The following is an 18,929-nucleotide window of genomic DNA, read 5'->3' as shown; positions in this document are numbered from 1 at the left end:
AAACACTTCAAATTCAATATTTATACTAGCCTTATTATTCACACTTACAATATGGTGTTTAGGATAACGCATAATGGAATGCCCCACTGATAAGCCCAACTGTGTCTTTTAAACGGCTGTACGAACGAGATAGAGCTTCGTGTCACTAATAAATATGATTATGGCATTACCGAAACCAAGCATAACTCAAAACACCAGTTTTTAAAGTTAGGCCCCTGTGATCCTAAACCCCAGAATATATTTATGATATAAGCCTGTGACAGACCACGCTAAAGCGCGTTATATTTGCACGGCTTGGCCTATTTCAGCATATCGCTAGCCATAAATTTCCATTGGTAGTGTATGGCGAGCGATACGCTGAAATAGGCCAAGCCATGAAACGTATAGCGCAATGTGTCGCCTACCTTATACTTGATCTTATAGGGTTATTATGATAGGATATTTTCATTGTTTTACTTTTTGCTCGACTAGCAATCCGAAGGTGGCGGGTTTTTCCCGGCGTGCGCAAGTAAATTTTATTTGATGTACTTGTGATATTTCAGAATTTATTCATTTTAAATAATGTGGCACGTTGTGGAAGTGGAAGATACTCTCATTATCGCCCTGGTGTAAGAAAACCATTGAACCGTCGGTTGTTGCTCCTCATCTCCTTCCCCTCCCCACAACCTTTAGACTCACAACATACCCCAATTGGGGATGCCATAGTCTCACTGGCTTCAGACGGTTGGGAGCAGTTGGGACTCTTGATTATAAAATCTAGGTTGATCAGTTGGACTCATGATTGATAAAAAACATTTGATTTGCCGCCAAAACGACATGTTATTTCTGAATTATGCGGCGTTGGCGTCACGCCCTGCACCGTTGGTGACAGCAGTCTTGCCAGACATTGGAGTTTTCTATTCCATGATGTTGTAGTCAGTTGGAACCTTTTCAAAGTGTGCGATTTTAGATCGTTTTTAAAATCAATAATTTTGAATGAAAATATTAAAAAACACATTTCTAGTTCAATGATCAGAATCAAAAATAATCCTTAAATCTTACAAACATCTTTACAGTTTATATCACTAATACATTTGTTTATATCTTCATCCTCCAAGACTCTTTACTTCGCGACTCGACGCCTATGTTTTATGGATAAAAATCATCATTAAACAATTTTTTTATGAAATTGCAACGTGCATGTCAATGATCAGGAATATTGAAATTCATTTTAAAAGTTCATCCTTTGTGGATTAAGTTTCAAAGTGAATCAATTTTCAAAGAAAATTGGTCGCACAAATTAATGGGTAGCCTTTGTAAACAAAATCCTGTTTCAGTTATGAAAAAAAAATACGGCGCGTTGGCTTAGTGAGTAAGTGCGCACCACTGTAAATGCAACGGCCATTTGTAATTACAAATTAATTTTAGGATTTGTGAAGCTGAAAGAAATTATTAAAAAAAATACTTGCCACAGTATCATTGTCTTTCAAAAAAAAAATTTACTTGAAAAATTACTACATCTCTCCAACGGCATTATAAAAATGCAAGACACGTTATATACATACTAAACGAACAAAAGAATTAGCAACGCATATGAAAAGAACATCCATTTAAAGAATATGTACATGAACGGACCTCTAAAGTATGTCCACGGGACCTATTTTATTGATACCACGAGCATTGTCCCAGTAACGTATCTTCACTGTCATTTCATCTGAGCATCTGTAAAGCATTTGAACAAAACAAATACGCATTTCAGATGAAGAGTTATTGATTCATTGAATAATTTTGGTAACCACTTTATCGCTTGTCTGGAATTATAAGCTCTTTCAATTTCTGAAGTTAAAAGTTCATTGAACTTGAATAATGTTACGTATTACGCAGGAATATTTCACAATACTCAATCATGCACCAACAACCGTTGTATGTTTATATAATTAGTACGTTTTTGCTTGCAATATTTTTATGCTGATTTCAGATACTCTTTCAGCTTTCACGCACAAGATTTTATTCACAACTTTTATAGTTATTAAAAACACACTTAGTTTTAAAACGTTAAATTTACTTGATACCTACCTGATTTAAGTAGGTAACAATAGAAAAAAAACGTTTTAATGTGCGTAGTTTGCGATGAAGTCTGAAGAGTGCTATGTTTTGAATAGAAGTGACAAACTTGAATAGAACTTTCACAGAACCCAACGACCAACATTGAAATTTGATGAATTGTTCAAATTCTATGAAACAACTGATCCTAAGGACGGGTTGTTTCAGAGAGTCTGATCAATTCTTCAAATTTCAAAGTTAATTTTCAAGTTATGTGAAAGTTATTTTCATGTTCTGTTATCATTCCAGTTCTGTCAAGTAACTGACCTATAATGATATCATAACAGAACTTGAATAGGACATTCACAGAACTTGTAGAAATATTATGAATTGTTAAAATTATATTTTTTAGGGTGATTTGTTTCATAGAATGTGATTGTTCAATCAGGGATTGTGAAAGTTCTATTCTAGTTATATTATTATTTCAGTTCTTTGAAGCAACTGGTCCATGTTGATATAATAACAAAACTTCTATGGACCTTTTACAGAACTTGAAAATTTACTTTGAAATTTGATGAATTGTTAAAATTTTCTGAAGCAACCCATCCTAACTAGTTTAACATTTGCGATATTCAAGAATGTAAAGTAGTACTTATAATGCAAAATTTAATTTTTCATTCATTGACTTTATTATTTTATTCTTCTCTTGCCATAACTTATCAGAAATTCGTTATATACAGTGCAACTCTGTCCGGAAAAAACTTGTCTATCGCGTATACAAATTCCCAGTAAATATGTTTATATTTGTGTATAATTCAAATGTGTGTTGTATTTTTTCAAATACAAAAATATAGGTGCTTTACACAAATATTTTTTCACATAGGGAAATATGCCGCGAAATAATCAAAAGTGAAAATTGATAACAAATCAGTGCCCGCACACTTCTAAATACCCGTCATTTATTTTAATGCTTTCCTTTCTCTCTTCATTTCATTTCCACGCATCATACCTATCTTGACATTATAGCCATTGACACAATCGTGTAGAGTCACGTGGGGTAACCGTACGCGGAGTGTAAGTGTTCGCAGTGATGTTTCCGACAAGATTGTGCCTGTTAAGCGCCCGCGCGTTCCTTAATTCAGTAGCCTTCTGGATCGCGCCGAAGCAGGACATGTGTACAGTGGATGCTGATTTGTCAATAAAAACTGGTAGGTAAATTACTTTTTTTCGTGCTTTTCTTAAATTTTTCATCTCCGTTACCGATGTTTGCTATTGTGTAACCAGCTGTGTCAGAGCGACGTGGTCTATGATAATTTTTAGTGAAATATTGTTAGTTAGACGGGTGCAAAGTGATAATTCTAATAAAGATAACCACTAATCTGATTTTTAAAGTTTATTGAATTTTGGTGTGATGGGGTAAGTGTGCTGGGGTAAGCGTTCGCAGTTGGACGAGTGCGAACACTTACCCCGATAGATAAAATTGATTTTATAGCATAATATTTAATTTTCGTTATTTTTTTACAGTGAAATATTCCACGTGTGTACGTGAGAAAGCACCCGGAGAGGTCAGTTTGCACTCAAGAGTAGATTGAAACTGCAAAAAGGCTTATGAAAGAGGGGAAGAGTCAGCGGGCTGCTGCAGATATTGTTGGGATCAGTGAAGCCACTCTGTGTAAACTCCTAAAACTAAAATTAATAGCAACTTCAATGGGGAGATATCGTCCGACATTTACACTAGATAAAGAGGTAGATTTTTAGATAAATAGATACTCAATTTATCGTGCAGATATCGTTTTTTTGTGAAACTATTGATCTAATAATTATTCATTTATTTTCAGGCCGAAATCGTTGATTATTGTAAAACTGACGAAATGTTCTACGGCCTGACTATGCAGACAATGAGAAAAATTGTTTACGAGTATGCTGAAATCAACAAGATCGAGAACAGATTTGACAACATTACAAAAACGGCTGGCAAGGATTGGGTGTATGGATTTCTAAAACGTAACCCTGTTTTAGGTTTAAGACAGACTACTCCCACAAGTATTGCGAGAGCTATTGGGTTTAACGTTGTTCAAGTTCGGCGGTTTTACGCAAACTGAAAAATGCTAGTAAGTCTGAAATAATTATCTCAAGTCCCTATAAAAAGAAACTTCAGCAGAAGCACACAGATGCAGATGCAAAAATCGTCCGAGAATCAATATTTAAAACCATGGAAATCGGACGACCACCTCTTTTCAAGAAAATCACACCACAAAGAATCACCACAAAGCGTAAGGCGGGAGATTCCAGCGTGCATACATGTTTAAAGAGCGCACAAAAACAGGCTTCTAAGGACTATTTTTGCCAACAATGCAAGGAGAAATATCGAGATCCACCAACAGAAGATTGGATAGAATGTATTGTGTGTAAAGCATGGTGGCATGAGAACTGCACAGACTACGATAAGGGGCAATTTAAGTGTGATAATTGCAATGGGGGATAACTCTTTGCGGTGCGAACACTTACCCTACGGTATGCGTATACTTACCCCGCACACGGGGTAAGTGTACGCAATCGACATGCACGCAAACTTTTTTATATAACTGTTTGATTTATGAAACATATGAGGTTTTTATAATTGTTTCAGATGCCTTAATAATCGATCATATTAATAAACAAAACAATTGAGTAAAATACCTAAAGCTTTTTAATACTAAAATTCAAATGTAAAAATTGCGCACGGTTACCCCACGTGACTCTACTGTAAATAAATTATGTAAGTAAAACAACTTTTTACACAGAGTTAACCTACGTTTTGTATAGGTATCGGATCGTTTAGAAAACTGAAAAATGCCGGTGCAGACTAGTTTGTACAATATAAACATAAGAAAATTCTAAATATATACCTCGATAGTACGGCACGTAGCTAGCAAATAGAAAAGCCCTGAATACGTTACGCGTGCAGTGTTTTGCGTTTAATGATAGGCAGTGTTGTGTAATATTGGTAATTACAGAAAATATGTCGGGTCCTACGGGAGAATGTAGATACTATAATGCCGGAAATATGCCTTCATAACCCAATAGACCTGCCGTTGAGATGCTAATTACCTGTCCGCCGCAAGGTCCCGTGATATATTTGTATAAAACCTAGTAACCTAGATCGATACAGCATAGTTTGAAATCTAAGGTACGTATATTATTGTACATTATTATTGTACGCTGCTGTGCTCTTGATTTTGACTATAAATACCTGTGGTATTATTTGCATATTACAGCGGTTACGTAATAAGGCAAGGTAGTTGTGTCGTGTTAATGGTGAAGTATTCGCGACGAGCTATTGCAAGCGGTCCACTTTTTGATCTAGGCACAAATAGCATCAGCAGTGGAAGGTGCTGACTCATGTAGACAATCACAAAGATGAAAACCTTGGATTCTCAAAGCAGGCTACATCGGAGGCTGCGAGCCAAATTATTTTTGAAAACCTGTGCTATTACGGTTTTGGAAATAAAATTTAGAAATCAAACAACTTTCTTTAATGTATTTTATTATTTACTCATATATGTTTCGGGCAAAGATCTTTACAAGCCAATTGACTGCACATGCCCGTACCATGGTTGACGAAATTTTTGTAAGTTATTAAATTATTAATGGCGGTATAAAAACTTCACATGCGTAACCTGATTAAATATGATGATTTAAAAGCGTAGTTATCTATTTTTTGAGAGAAATCAGTCATTTTAAATTGTCACAAAGTATCACCACGTCATATTCCCAAGAAATGATTAAAAAAAAAAACAAAAAATTAACTGCTATTGATACAATGTAGCGAAAATTTAGCTGCAACTATGAGGCGATGATGCCTCAACTTATCTATGGGCAAATATTCTACCTAGGTGATCGTTACTATTACTCAAATATTGTATAGTAAGCTATTACAAGGACTATGGATAATAAAATAAATATAGCTTTTTGAAAATGACGCCGAAAGAAACAACCAGGCAGGTAACCACTTAGACAATTTATTGAAAAGTCTTCTCGTCTCCATAAATATTACAGCTTTTATAGCTTTTGACGCGTATTGCCCTGAAGATTGATCACATAGTTTTCACTGGTCAAACATTTTATTTAAGTCGAATGTACACTGGAAAGGGTAACGCGCGTTCAAGGATATATCAGGAATTAATAGCTATAATGGAGGATGTTAAGAGTTTGCTACAATTTGTGCCTGTTATTTGTGTAAAGGACAATACTTCTCGTATCTAAGTCCAACTAACACACCCGGCCTTCATCGGGGTTATAAATGGTTTTGGTCAAATGTTTTGAGTTCATGAATTTTATTATACTGAGGGTAACCTTATGGTGGAAATAACAATTTATTAAAAAATGAAAGTGTTTTTTACTAATAATACTAATTAAAAGTTAACGGATTATAACGTTAAAAAGTGTTAGCGTTAGTACTGCTGGTACTGCGGCTATCTTGCAAGAAGTAACAACGATTTTTAGGCTTTCGAAAATAATTTTAACGGGAACACAAAATAATAATTATTACACGGGTTTAAAAAAGGTAAAATAACTCCTTTTAAATGAAAGTAAAATCCTTGTAATTTGTAGAGAAATACGTATTAATGCAGTTTAATTTGAGTGTATATTTCATTCGTAATAATGTTAAATGAAATACACCTAATGCAAAAAAAAAACTCCTTTACCACCGGGCTGAAATTCTTTTACTTGGATAAATACGGTATTTCATTATAATATACTAGGGGGTAAAGAACAACCCCTTGGTGTGGTTCGCAGGATAAAATTAATAATAGAAAACCACCTCCAAGCTTTTATTATACCCTTATCATCCAAAATTTTGTAGGTACAGTTTTCGCATGGATTCGTCTTTTAACTTGTAGATCACACCGGAGGCGGGTTACCGGGATCGGAAGTATATTTATTAGAAATCATAAGTTAATTTAACAGAGTCCCAACTGCTCTCACCGTCAAGCTAGTGGGAGCGTGGCATACCCAATTATTTAAGATTATTGAAAGTGAAAAGTAAAGGTTGGAAAGTAGGTACCTGGATTTTCAGATCTGGTCACCAAATACGAATAAAATCATTACAAGCGACGTTTCAATTCTGAAAGGTGGCTTTTCAGTAGTGCGATTCTGAGAGTAGTTACTTAAATAATAATAATAATTCGACTACCATAATACGGACATGTGTCTAGTGTGATAGTCGAAAAGCATGTAAAAAACTGTATTCAAATATAATTTTATGAATAAAGAAAAAAAAATAGTAATAATAATTTGGATTTTTTTTTATAGGGCCATTTTTGTGCAAAATCACCTCAAGAGCGCTGCACAAATATACTATAAATTTCTACAATGATCTGTTATTTTTAACTATATTTGGAGATAATATACAGATTCATACCTACCTGGTAGGTCACTTAAGGTTAACATTAACAAATTTTTTACAAGCGAAATTTTAGAAACAAGATTTAGGTCATAATTGGAAAATTGGATATAACTGGATTTTCTTTCAGGAATGGTAAATTTAATTTAAGAGTATGACAGCTTAAAAGGTTAGTTTTTAGTTTGGACCTGAATTCTGTTGGGCTTGTTATGGATCTTAGTTCCGGAGGAAGTTTATTCCCCGCCTTCAGCCCTGATACTCCGAAAGCGCGATCACCAAACTTAGTATTTGGCTTGCGCTTAGGTTCCATCAGTCTGCCTACAGATGATGATGTTGCTGATCTAAGAATTGACTGCCTCAGACCAGTATTTTCCGGGACGCATAGTTCAGAAATGTATAGTGGTACTATATTATTGATGATTTTAAAGAACATCCAGCACAATTTGTACTGGATTCTTTGAGGGCACTTGAGTCAGTAAAGGTTACGAAAGTGTTATAAAATGCGCGAATAAATCTTCTCTCTCCGAATACACAAATACGTATAGGTAAGTATGTATTAATATTATTCTACATAAATGTATTATGTAATAACAATGAATGAATTAAAAAAGGGTAATTTATTTATCTGTTTATTTATTTTGCTGATAGAGTAAATAAAAACCAATACTTAATTGAGAAAATTTAAAAAAAAAAATTGGTGTAATAATAGTAGATAAGGTTTACATATGGGAAAAAGTTCTACTTAAGTACACACAGTTAGAGATTATATAATATTTCGTGCTTAGATTCTTTGTAGGAAAATATCCACATATCATTAATTAACCAAGTGAATAATTACTTAACCTAGTACTTATTCCCAGGGGCATCACCATTGTTAAGTTAGATCTTCACCAGGGAAGATCACAAACACGTGTTGGCGGCCTCGCGTGAAATTAATATTTTAGCCAGAATATCCGGTATTGATAATGAACCTTTCAGAAGCTTCTTTTAAGCCTTCAGCATCACGGAGAAAAATGACTATTGCTAAATTATTGGGAACTATACGAAATATTTTAAATTCCGGGTTAAAAACGGGATTGCAGGCCTAACGAATGAATTTACAGGTTTCCTGATAAAATTTTAGTAAATTACGGATGTATTAGATGTCGGAACACGTGTTTATGAAAATCCGAATGTTTTTCATTTCGTCACGATAAACTATCAAGGCAGATGCTAGGCGATTAGCCTAAGTTAATTTATCGTGAGGAAAGCAAAAATTTTCAGATTTTCATGAATACGTGTTGAATTCATGCCCGAGAATGATACGCACTAATCTTAATCTTATAATTACATATGACAAAGCCCAACATCTTTGTGGCTGTTTAATAAGTGGCAGTAGTAATCCACATGGCAAGATTTACCTAGTACCATTTCCATTTTAAGATTGTTCAAAAGTATTATTATTACTATAAACAGTTTTATTACTACTATATACTACTACCACTATACTAATAACAAAAGTATCAATATTACTTTAATTTGTTGTAATATGTTTTCATTATTTGTTAGGACATGTTTTGTTTTATTACATGTCATAAGACATCGTGAACCGATAGCTTATTGTCTTGTCAGCTGGTAATAGTAAGCTGGCATCGAACTGCAGCTCATAAAAGTAGATAATCAATTAGCATTTTTGTGCGAGTGAGTAGAATTATCAATGTCATAAATAACGTAAGTTTTAAATACCACAGGTGATAATAGTTTATTCAACTTACAAACCTTCGCCACGTGTGGTGAAGAACGCAGTTACACATGTATGTTTTGAAATAAAAGTATTTGAATCGGAGAATAAAAGAAAACACAATAAATGCGATGATGGCGTGTTTCTTCATCCAAAAGTCTGACTTTAACTGAAATTCAAAATCAAAGGGAATGGCGAATATAATATTACGTCATGTATTGTGTAAGAGCGACAGAGCAAGCACTGTTGATTGGTTTTCAATGGAAACATCAATTTCCATTAAAATCTACAAGAAATGAAGTTGTATGTGTATAACCTAATAAGTAATTTGGTGTCCCTCAGGGGTCAATTTTGGGACTCATGCTTTTTATTAAATTTTTATAATTAATGAAAACACTTTCTCCATTTTTTCCATGTTAACTCTTGTCATATCTGATGAACAAATTTTCCGCTGCTATTAAATGTATGCAACAAGAGTTAAAGTTCCTAATAAAAGGGTTACATGACGCAGGCCTTATCATAAATATCAGAAAAAAAATGATTTACATATGGTCTCCACATGCTTCAGTTTATTCATCAAAACATTTTTACCCTGCAAATGCGAAAAAATTGAAATGGTGAATGAATACGTTTATTTGGAAGTGACTTTTAATTGCCATTTTAAACGGGACATTCAAATAAACAATATTTGTAAAAGACTGAGTGCGATTGTGGTACATTATATAAACTGAAGTGTTTCGTTTCTGTGAATATTTTTTAAATCATTTACCTATTACTCGCAGAATCAACTCTACGATATGGAATAACCACATGGAGACATTTATGTAAAACTAACTAAAATTACCTACAATCAATCTTTCAAAATTCTATCATTGAATTACTACTTTCAAAAAATATTTTTTCAACGAGACGTAACATTTCACTGTAGCACCTTACCACGGTACAAAATATTGATTCAGCATATGTCTGCCTCTGAACATAAAAATAAATTGTAATATGAACACAACTCTAGGTACACAAAGAATGAAGGCACGATTGTTACAAAATGTAACAATAAATACGGACAGCGAACCCTAGAATATAACTTGCTCAAAATGTTGCAAAGCAACATAAAAAAATGTAAATTCCCAATTGATTCAGGTATATGCTGAAAACATGGCTCATAAGTAGAAATACTAATCATCACCATCAATCAATAATTGCTATTTATTAGCTTGTAGATTTAGTGTTATTTTAGACTGTGTGCCAATAATAATAATCTGACTATCTAGTAGTATATAGTAGTAACCATATTTTATTGGCTTATAATTAGTAATAATATTATGTATACATATTATTATATACATATATTATATTACATATATTATATACATATATTTACATTGTAATTGAACATATTGTACATCCTGTTGACAAACTACTTAGTTGTAGTTTAACGGGATAAAACTTTAAAGAATAATAAAAAAAATAAAAAAACATATTATGTTGTTCTAGGAAACGCATTTTTTGTTTTTTTTTAACTATGTGTTATAGAAATACAATAAACTAACGCCATCCCGCAAAAAACCACCCGATATTATAATTGTAGGATTTTGTTTAAGCTGAAAATATTTAAAATTTAATAATAACAATTTCCAATCACTCATTCACCCACCCACTTCAAGACGTTGATACGAATACAATTTATTTATTGTTTCTTTTCGTTTGAGGTTAACAATACTACCTGTTTATCCATTTTATTCGATCTAACAAAAAAATCCTCATTACAGTCTCGCTACGCAAACAAATTATTTTCAAATGGCATTAATTATTATTTTTCGAGAAAACGACAATTTATATTTTATCAGTTTACAAAACATTAAAATAAAAAATTATATAAAACAGAAAATCACTCATCATAAGAAAAAAAAAATCTTTTTTGGAGTTTTTATCCTTACATAGGTGATTATTGAAATGTTCAAGATGGAGCAAAGGTAATCACCCAATGTTTTTTGGTATTTGGAATTATTTATGGCATTTTCCATCACTTTTGCCAGAACTTCCGGCGATAAGTTCTCGCATTCTTCTGTCTTCTCTTTGAGGATTTCAAGAGTCTGGGGCTTGTTGACATAAGCCCGTGACTTTTGAAAACACCACAAAAGAAGTCTAGAGCGGTCAAATCGGGTGGTCTTGTCGACCCATACCACGACGATTTATTCCGCAAAAATTTGGAAACAATTATTCCGCGTGTATGAGGAGTATAGTGTTCCATGGCTTGTCAAAGTATATTCTTTATCTGTTTACTTCACACATTTCAATGCAGAATTGACATTTACCGCCATTTGCAAAAATTATAGAAGCTTTCAATAGGCTGCTATTACTTTTGCGCCACCTTGTATTTAACAACATTAATCTGTTACATTTCTTTTAAATTTAACACTGTGTTATAAATGCTTATTAGCACTATTTATGCAACTAAATTATGTAATCCTACATATTTTGACGGCATAAAAGCTAATTGACAAACATTTTTTCGATTTTCACTTTCTGATGAAACGTGAAAAAAAACCGCGTGGATCTGTATACTCGAGGTTTACATATGATGAAGATTAGGTACCAATGTTCATCGTAAATAAACCTCAGGTCAACACAGTTCTTCTTTCTGCCGTCGGTATTTCACTTTGAAATTATACACGTACTCATCTGGTCTGTTGATAAATTATTATTAATTGTCTCGTTTGAAAAAAATATATTTCATTCGTTTGTGGTTAGTTAGCAGCAGGCGCTACTCGAGTTACTAAAAACGATTTTCTTTAAAACATGTTATTTTCAAAAATTTTGTTTTGTCTAATTTCAGTATCGTACGGAAGAAAGGATTCACAAATTAAACGTTGTTTTAAATTCTGTTTCCTTTGTTTAGATTAATTGCATCTCTTAATAATAGGTAGCAATAACTGAATCTGTTAAATTTTACAAAAGAAAATTACATTATGTTAGGAAATATAATGAAATTGGAATACTTTTTTGTAAAATTTGAAAACATTTTTGTTCTTAAGGGCATATGTCTCTAGCTCCAAGAGGTAAAATCACCAACCAGACATTTATCCCAGTGCCCCGGAAGAAAGGCATTAACAAACAATTCAATATATAAATAGATAAAAATTCTAGCCCCAATAGGCCCGATTATACAGATTCTTCCTCAGAGCATTATGACTTTAAAATTAAAATTTCTGCAATCGCCATACAGAATAATGTTCTCAACAGCTTGGTTTCACAGTATCGTGCTCTAATTACAAATTATTCAGAAGCGTGAAAAAATTGCTACTCAAAAGAAGAGCTGGGTTTTGCGGCTGCCTTCAAGGAAGGTACTTGATTTCAAAATAGATGCCCTACTCATATTTCCTCTGACCAGCAACATTTAACCAAAAAATCTAAAATTAAAGTAAAATAAAGAGTGTGTCTTTGTTTTTTCATAAATCTTCTGTTTTATTTATTTATTATTACATTCGTTTATAGAGTATCAGCCAATAATAACACAGGACAAAGCATATAAAACGAACTGTAAAACATTAGCTTTGAACTTAGCGAATGGTAGGTATCTAGCTACAAATTGGGTACACCTGAATAAAGCAATGATTATACAAAAACACACATCAGTAATATTATAATTTCCCACCAAGATTTTGATAAAAGATTTTGATAAATTCTAGCTACAGTGTAGTCCAGCCCTGATGAATATGAGGTTATATTGAGAAGTAATAATATATTAATCGTTCTACGTTTTCGACACAACGCAAAGATTTTTGGATATCGTAAACAATGCGTTTTATTTTACTTAAATTAAATGTGTACAAGTGTAATTATGTTTTGTCAGGATATATTCAGCAAATGCTACTGAAAATGCCAAATGAATAATGTTGTAAAATTTTTTATTTTTTTGAAACCATCTACTAGGTGAGTGATTGATATCCCGAGATTGGATAAATTTTGACACTTTTTGATGAAATTTTGCTCACTTAAATTTAAAAATTAGAGGAAATTTACTGTCTACATCTGATTTCGAGAAACTATGCGTAAAGCTCTGGCAATGCCTGAGACTTCAGCTAGCTATTCTTTTTCTTTAGTTCTTAGGTATACTAGATTTTGTAAATTTCCTACAAGGGTTTGGTAAAGTAATCCATAAATCAATTACATTTAATTTACGAATCTTTTTTAGTTTGTTTTATTTTGTTCATTATGTAACCAATTTTATGCAGAATTTCAATAACGGAAACGATCGCTCGTCGATTAGAATCCGACGAAGAGTTTATTAAACAGCTAGCTTTCTTAAAACATCTTCACAACAATCAATGCTTCTTTGTTTATCGCTTTGTTTAGTTTACTTCATGAGCCGAGGTCACTGTTCACGTATGTCTTATGTGGGCGATTCATTCAAAAGCGAACTGCTTCTTCTACTTGCGTTTTGTGGTATTATAACCAAAAAAAAGATTTATTTCATCTCCATGGACTCTACAAGGACTCTAGGACTCGTTATCAAACCAAAGAACGCGAGTAACAGAGGCGGTTTGCTTTTGACTGAATCGCCCACATAAAACATAAGTGAGCAGTGACCTCGGCTACTCCAGAAAATATGCTTCCAGTCCTACTCCAGCTGTTTCGTTTCAGTGTTGTCCTCTAAACTACGCATCCACTTTAAAAGGCCTCCCAAAACTCATTCGACCTGCAGGCTTATTGAAAAGAAGCCTATTTGTTGGTCTACTACATTTTATCATTGATAAATTCTAACTCTATTCATTTTCTTGTCGAGCTTAGCCATCCAATGTTTATAAATCTAGTTACAGATGGTTTTTAAAACAGTAAAGTTTAAGTTCAACCTTTCACGCGGAGTTTTATTTTATGACTACAAAGATTTTCGGGATTTTCTTCTCAAAAATAACCAATACACTTTTGCTATTTTTCTTGAGAGCCCGATTCTCTGAGCCGTGGCTTAACGCTGGACCGGTGAGTGTTTTATAGAGATAGAAATAAAGACTTTACATAGTCGAATAAACATACCGAGATATTTCAATATCCACTGTTTCACTTAGCTCTTTCCACACTGTGTACATAGGATTAGCTAAGGAATATAAACAGCTTACTACCAACACGGCTATTTTCCATTTCGAATGAAATGGTTGTATAATTCTTCCATTTAATTTTTATTCAATTTTGTTTTAATAATACTAATATTTCAGAAATGTTTGCGTATGGTGTAATTCTGTCAGACAAATTGTGTTGGTGTAATATTTTTTTAGTCAGCTAATGCGGCAAAAGTACCCCTAAACATGATATAGCTTCGACAACCTCCTTGATAGAGCGGTTGGTTTTTGAACTTCACTTGGCTTGGGTTATGGATACCCTCAGTATCGCCTTTTTTTAACAGCTCAATTCAGTATCGGAACATTACTTAAAATAGCTTTAACTAGGCTTGTGCCCAAATTTAAATAAGCAGGTACATTAGTACAAGTACCTCTTTCTCTTCCTCACTTCTTCTGTCTCACAAAATTTCACAAAGATCTGGATGCTGTAGTTCAATTGGATCCGGTTAGTTGTGAATCTTGTGTCTAAAAATCTAAGAACAAGAACCAGAAAAGGTATTTTAATCCACATAAAAGACATATTTAAATGGAAATCTACCACTTATTAAAGCTTTCAAAATTCGAAATTAGAAAATAAAGTGGATGGATTTTATTTCGGCGTCGCTTACTGAATTTCGGGTATAAAGCCGTTTCATTCAGTGTTTAATTCTGATCTTTGGTCTCTAGTGGGTTGTGCGAGAACAATGCGTTTGAAAAACGCAGCAGCTCTTTGATTGTTTCAAATACTTTTCATTAAAAACTCCTAAAGTTGAGCCCTCTAAATGAATGTTCTCAGACTTCTTAACGGGTCTCCAGTGTATTTCCGACTAACTACCGTTATTATTTTTTTGCGCCATAAAGAAGCACCCCAGCCATTTTATTTTCCAAAAAGTTATACGTCAACTAAAATCACTTATTTTTCACTGACACTTTCTTTTCCACTCGTTGACGTATTTATTGTTTAAAAGGCAGCATAAATGCAAAAAGGGTTAAATTGCGACAAAGTTTCGAACTCTAAGCCTTTCTATATCCCGGAGGATGCATTTACAAGCCGTGCTATGGAAACCCATTTCCTCCATATCGTTTTCAAAAAAAAAGCAGGAAATTTCTTTACTCCTTGTCAATTTTATGCAGTCATGTTTATGTGCTGGTAGATTAAAATGCAAGAACAAGTGTTGCAGTGTTTTCATATCCTCAATAAAAGGCATAATTTAAACAGTAATGCGTTACGTTAGAGCAGTGATTTTCAATCTTTTTGAACAAGCGACCCCTTTACAGGTTGAAAAATTCTGTCGACCCCATTTGGCCATAGATACAGACAAAAAGTTGATAATTTAAATACGTCAATTATTTTATCTATTTTGGTACCTATATTCATTATTACAGCCTACACTACGCAAGGAAGCTGCGAGAATTTTGAAATTAAGTACGAGGTAAGTTGGTAAGGCTGCGTGCGACTTTGAGTTGGACGCCCCAAAGTGTTGACGGGTTTTGGATGAAAACAAAATTTATTTATTGGACAATTTTTATAGCGCCGCTTTTGTGAGATATCACCTCAGGGGCGCTTTACAGTTGATGCAGGTATTACAAAAATTACAAAATTATAAAAATTACAAAAATAAGTGAAATTAAGTTAAAAATGAAGTACATGAACAGGTGATGAAGTACAGAAACGAAGAGAAAAGAAGAGTATCCAGAGCTGGCAAGAAGCTCTAAAATTATTAGTCCCATTTTCCACTTCATAATTATGTGAACTGACGTTCTCTTCAATGGTGGACATTAAAACAGACTTAACTTAGAAAATGATTTGATTATTAACATATCGAAAATAGCACAACGATTTGAAAAATAAACAAACTCATCCTTATCACTGAAATAGTGTTTTTATAGTAGTTAGAACCTCGCCTTTTTCCTTTTGCCGGCGACCCACATATTGAAAAACACTGCGTTAGAGTATTAGAAAAAATCATACATATATAGTTTCCTGTCCTGTAGAACTAAAGAGAATCTTAACGAAGAATTTTTTGGTAAAAATGTTCAAATTAGAATTTTATCAGCATCCTGGAAAGTATCTATAAATAAATTGCCCTTTAAGCTTTGTAATTAAGCTTGTTTATTTTAAAAAGAAAAAATATATATTCTCATTGGATAAGCTATTTTTCTTCCATTCATTATGCACGCGAATCCCTACAAATTAAACAAAAATAACTGTCAAAGGTATTAGGTAGGAAGAATGTATATGTATAGAGATATCATCTAATTTATTGTAAATTTGGTTATTTATACGCTATACACACATGCGTAATAATGAAACATACCTTTGTATCTTGTACATATTTCATTATTGTTATTTCTCTGTATTGTGTATTGTCATTAGGTACATTGCATTGGATTGAGATGTACAGGATCGAATTAAACTTAATAGTACCAATGTAATATACTTCAAGTTGACCTCAGAGGTCACCGGGTTACTTCGTGTTACTGTTTTTTTTTAGTTTAACTATTTTTTAAAGAGAAAATAAACGTCATACTTACCGAACTATTGAACTATTTTTTCTTAAGTGGGAAGTTTTAAAAATATAAGTTTTGCGGATGTAATATGTTTTAGTCTTTATGTATCTTAAACCCGTTTTAACTAAATCGATTGATGGAACTTCCAACCACCACCACGTAAAATTCTGCCACATTCGTTGACATAATGAAATAGATCTACGAATTCTGGTAAGTAAACTTACTCAGTGAAGTATCTTTGTTGATGCAAGAAGAAACACACTCAATAATGACGGGGTAATTGGGAATTAATTACTATACATAATGTAACCAGCCACTTCCCTTGAACCTATGGTTTTTGCACTTAATTTTCGCGGCTCACCGAGAGTGTTCCATAGGGTGCTCGGTGCTTGGCGCTGGTCCTTGAGCGTTTAGCCTTAACGAGGATACTGAGGAGTAAGGAGCAAGAAATAACACTAAGCGTGGAGCTATAAGGATTGTTAACTTATCTCGCATTACCAGGTGTGTAGCCGGCCGCAAAGGATCAGACACTTCGCTGATCGCTCTCCGATCGTTCACCATTATTGATTTATTTTTTCTGTGATGTTTGTTTGCTTTCTTGTTTGCACTATTACCGTCTCAGACATAATATTTTCTGCTGAAAAATGGCAGTGTTTTTATGCTACATAACACGAGTTGTTTTTTAAACACTTCTAAGAAATATCTGAAGATAATAATGAAACTAACAGAATAAATATTGTGTTTTAAGTTAACTAAGTGTTTTTTATTTTGTTGCCGTGTTGAATCACGAGTAAGGTCATTTGCAGACAGCTTGACATTACTGACATGGTATTACTCTATTGTTGACAGACATTACATACATATTAGGTTCATGTCTCGTTTACAAAATAATGCCCGGATGACAGGTTGAGCAGTGGGCATGTTTGCTCGCAGTAGTCGTGCAAATGCGGTGTGCACACAATAACCGACGTTATTTCCTCGCGCCAACGGGGAAATATTATTTCTATTCCAAGTTCACATGACTAAAGGTACTACTTGTTGCTGGTAAAGAGACCATACAGCTGATTCTACCTGTTTGCTTCAGCACCGTACCCGCATTCATGCGTTGTTGCAATGGTTTTATCCACTATCAATGATTTAGGTCCTCCTTATTTTCACCAGTCGAAACATAGCCTTTTTCTTTAAATCGGGCTAATATATAACATTGTTTATGCTAAAAGAGAGAAGGCTTAACGAAGTACGTACTAACCATAATACCTTTCAGAATTAGCCAGGCTTCCGGAAAACAGCTCATAATTAAAGCTGGGACTTGCGCTTGTGTACAGTACAAATTCGATACAAAGCCATAAATCATTACCAATCCCTGGCGATATGTTGTTTTGAAGTTTTATGAGGTGATGTGTTAAATGGGTTTCTTGAATTTATTATGCAATCAGATACACACTTTTAAACTTTTCTTCAACAATTCAAGGTGAGAATATCAGATAAACTTAGTAAAATTTCAATTGGTAACCCGTTGAGATACAGATAAAAAATTAGTTACAACCAACCTGCAGCCCTGTAGAGGTTCCTCTTCTGTCAAGTTTAAAGATTCTATTCAAGTCCCACTGAGAACTAGTTTTCCCAAAGTTTTCACTTTTTGTCCATCGGTAAGTAGTTTTATTTTGGCATCAACTCGCAGAATATTTACTACAAATTCGTTTCGACAATACGTTTTGTCTGAACTAAGTAATCATTTTTTATCGCGGTGGTTTTCAGATAATAGAATTTCCGACAAAATTGAAATATTGTTGATTGTATAACGCCATTCTTAAAAATATTTTGTTTACAAAAACTGAACGTGAATAAGATGTTATAAATTCATACCTTTGTTAAGTTAGAAAATGATTATTTTCGCGCGTTAAAACGCGAAACGGTAATCGCCCGTTATCAGCAAAGTAGAAAGACCGGCGCTACAACTGCGACCGCTCGCACCGCCTGCCGACAAGTGACTGAACAACCAAACAAACATCGTCCAATCCAACCCAACCGGAGCATTTTCCCAGGAAAATTCCGCAGGTTGTACAAAGGATCAATCAAACACTTTGCTTTAATAAGGCGGCCCTTCTAGATCTGTTCCTTTCCCTGACGGCGATATATAACTTTCACGCTCTGTACGTTGCGTTAAAAAGATACAACAAGCTAGCAATAAGAA

General features: G+C 33.7%; 1 protein-coding gene across 1 annotated transcript in view; it reads right to left on the bottom strand.

Moving 5' to 3' along the window:
* LOC149412269 (adenylate cyclase type 6) overlaps positions 1 to 18,716 on the bottom strand; it is a 563,657-nt gene extending 544,941 nt beyond the window's left edge. The window contains exon 1 of the mRNA XM_089646087.1: positions 18,602 to 18,716. The gene's annotated coding sequence lies outside the window, so the exon portion shown is untranslated. The remainder of the gene's footprint in view (positions 1 to 18,601) is intronic.
* Positions 18,717 to 18,929: the final 213 nt, after the last annotated feature.

This window comes from Hesperophylax consimilis, chromosome 23 (genome assembly GCF_061612785.1).
Source record: "Hesperophylax consimilis isolate HC1 chromosome 23, BYU_Hcon_1.0, whole genome shotgun sequence".
NCBI lineage: Eukaryota > Metazoa > Arthropoda > Insecta > Trichoptera > Limnephilidae > Hesperophylax > Hesperophylax consimilis.
The sequence above is the reverse complement of the archived record's forward strand: the minus strand, read 5'-3'. Positions and strand labels throughout refer to the sequence as shown.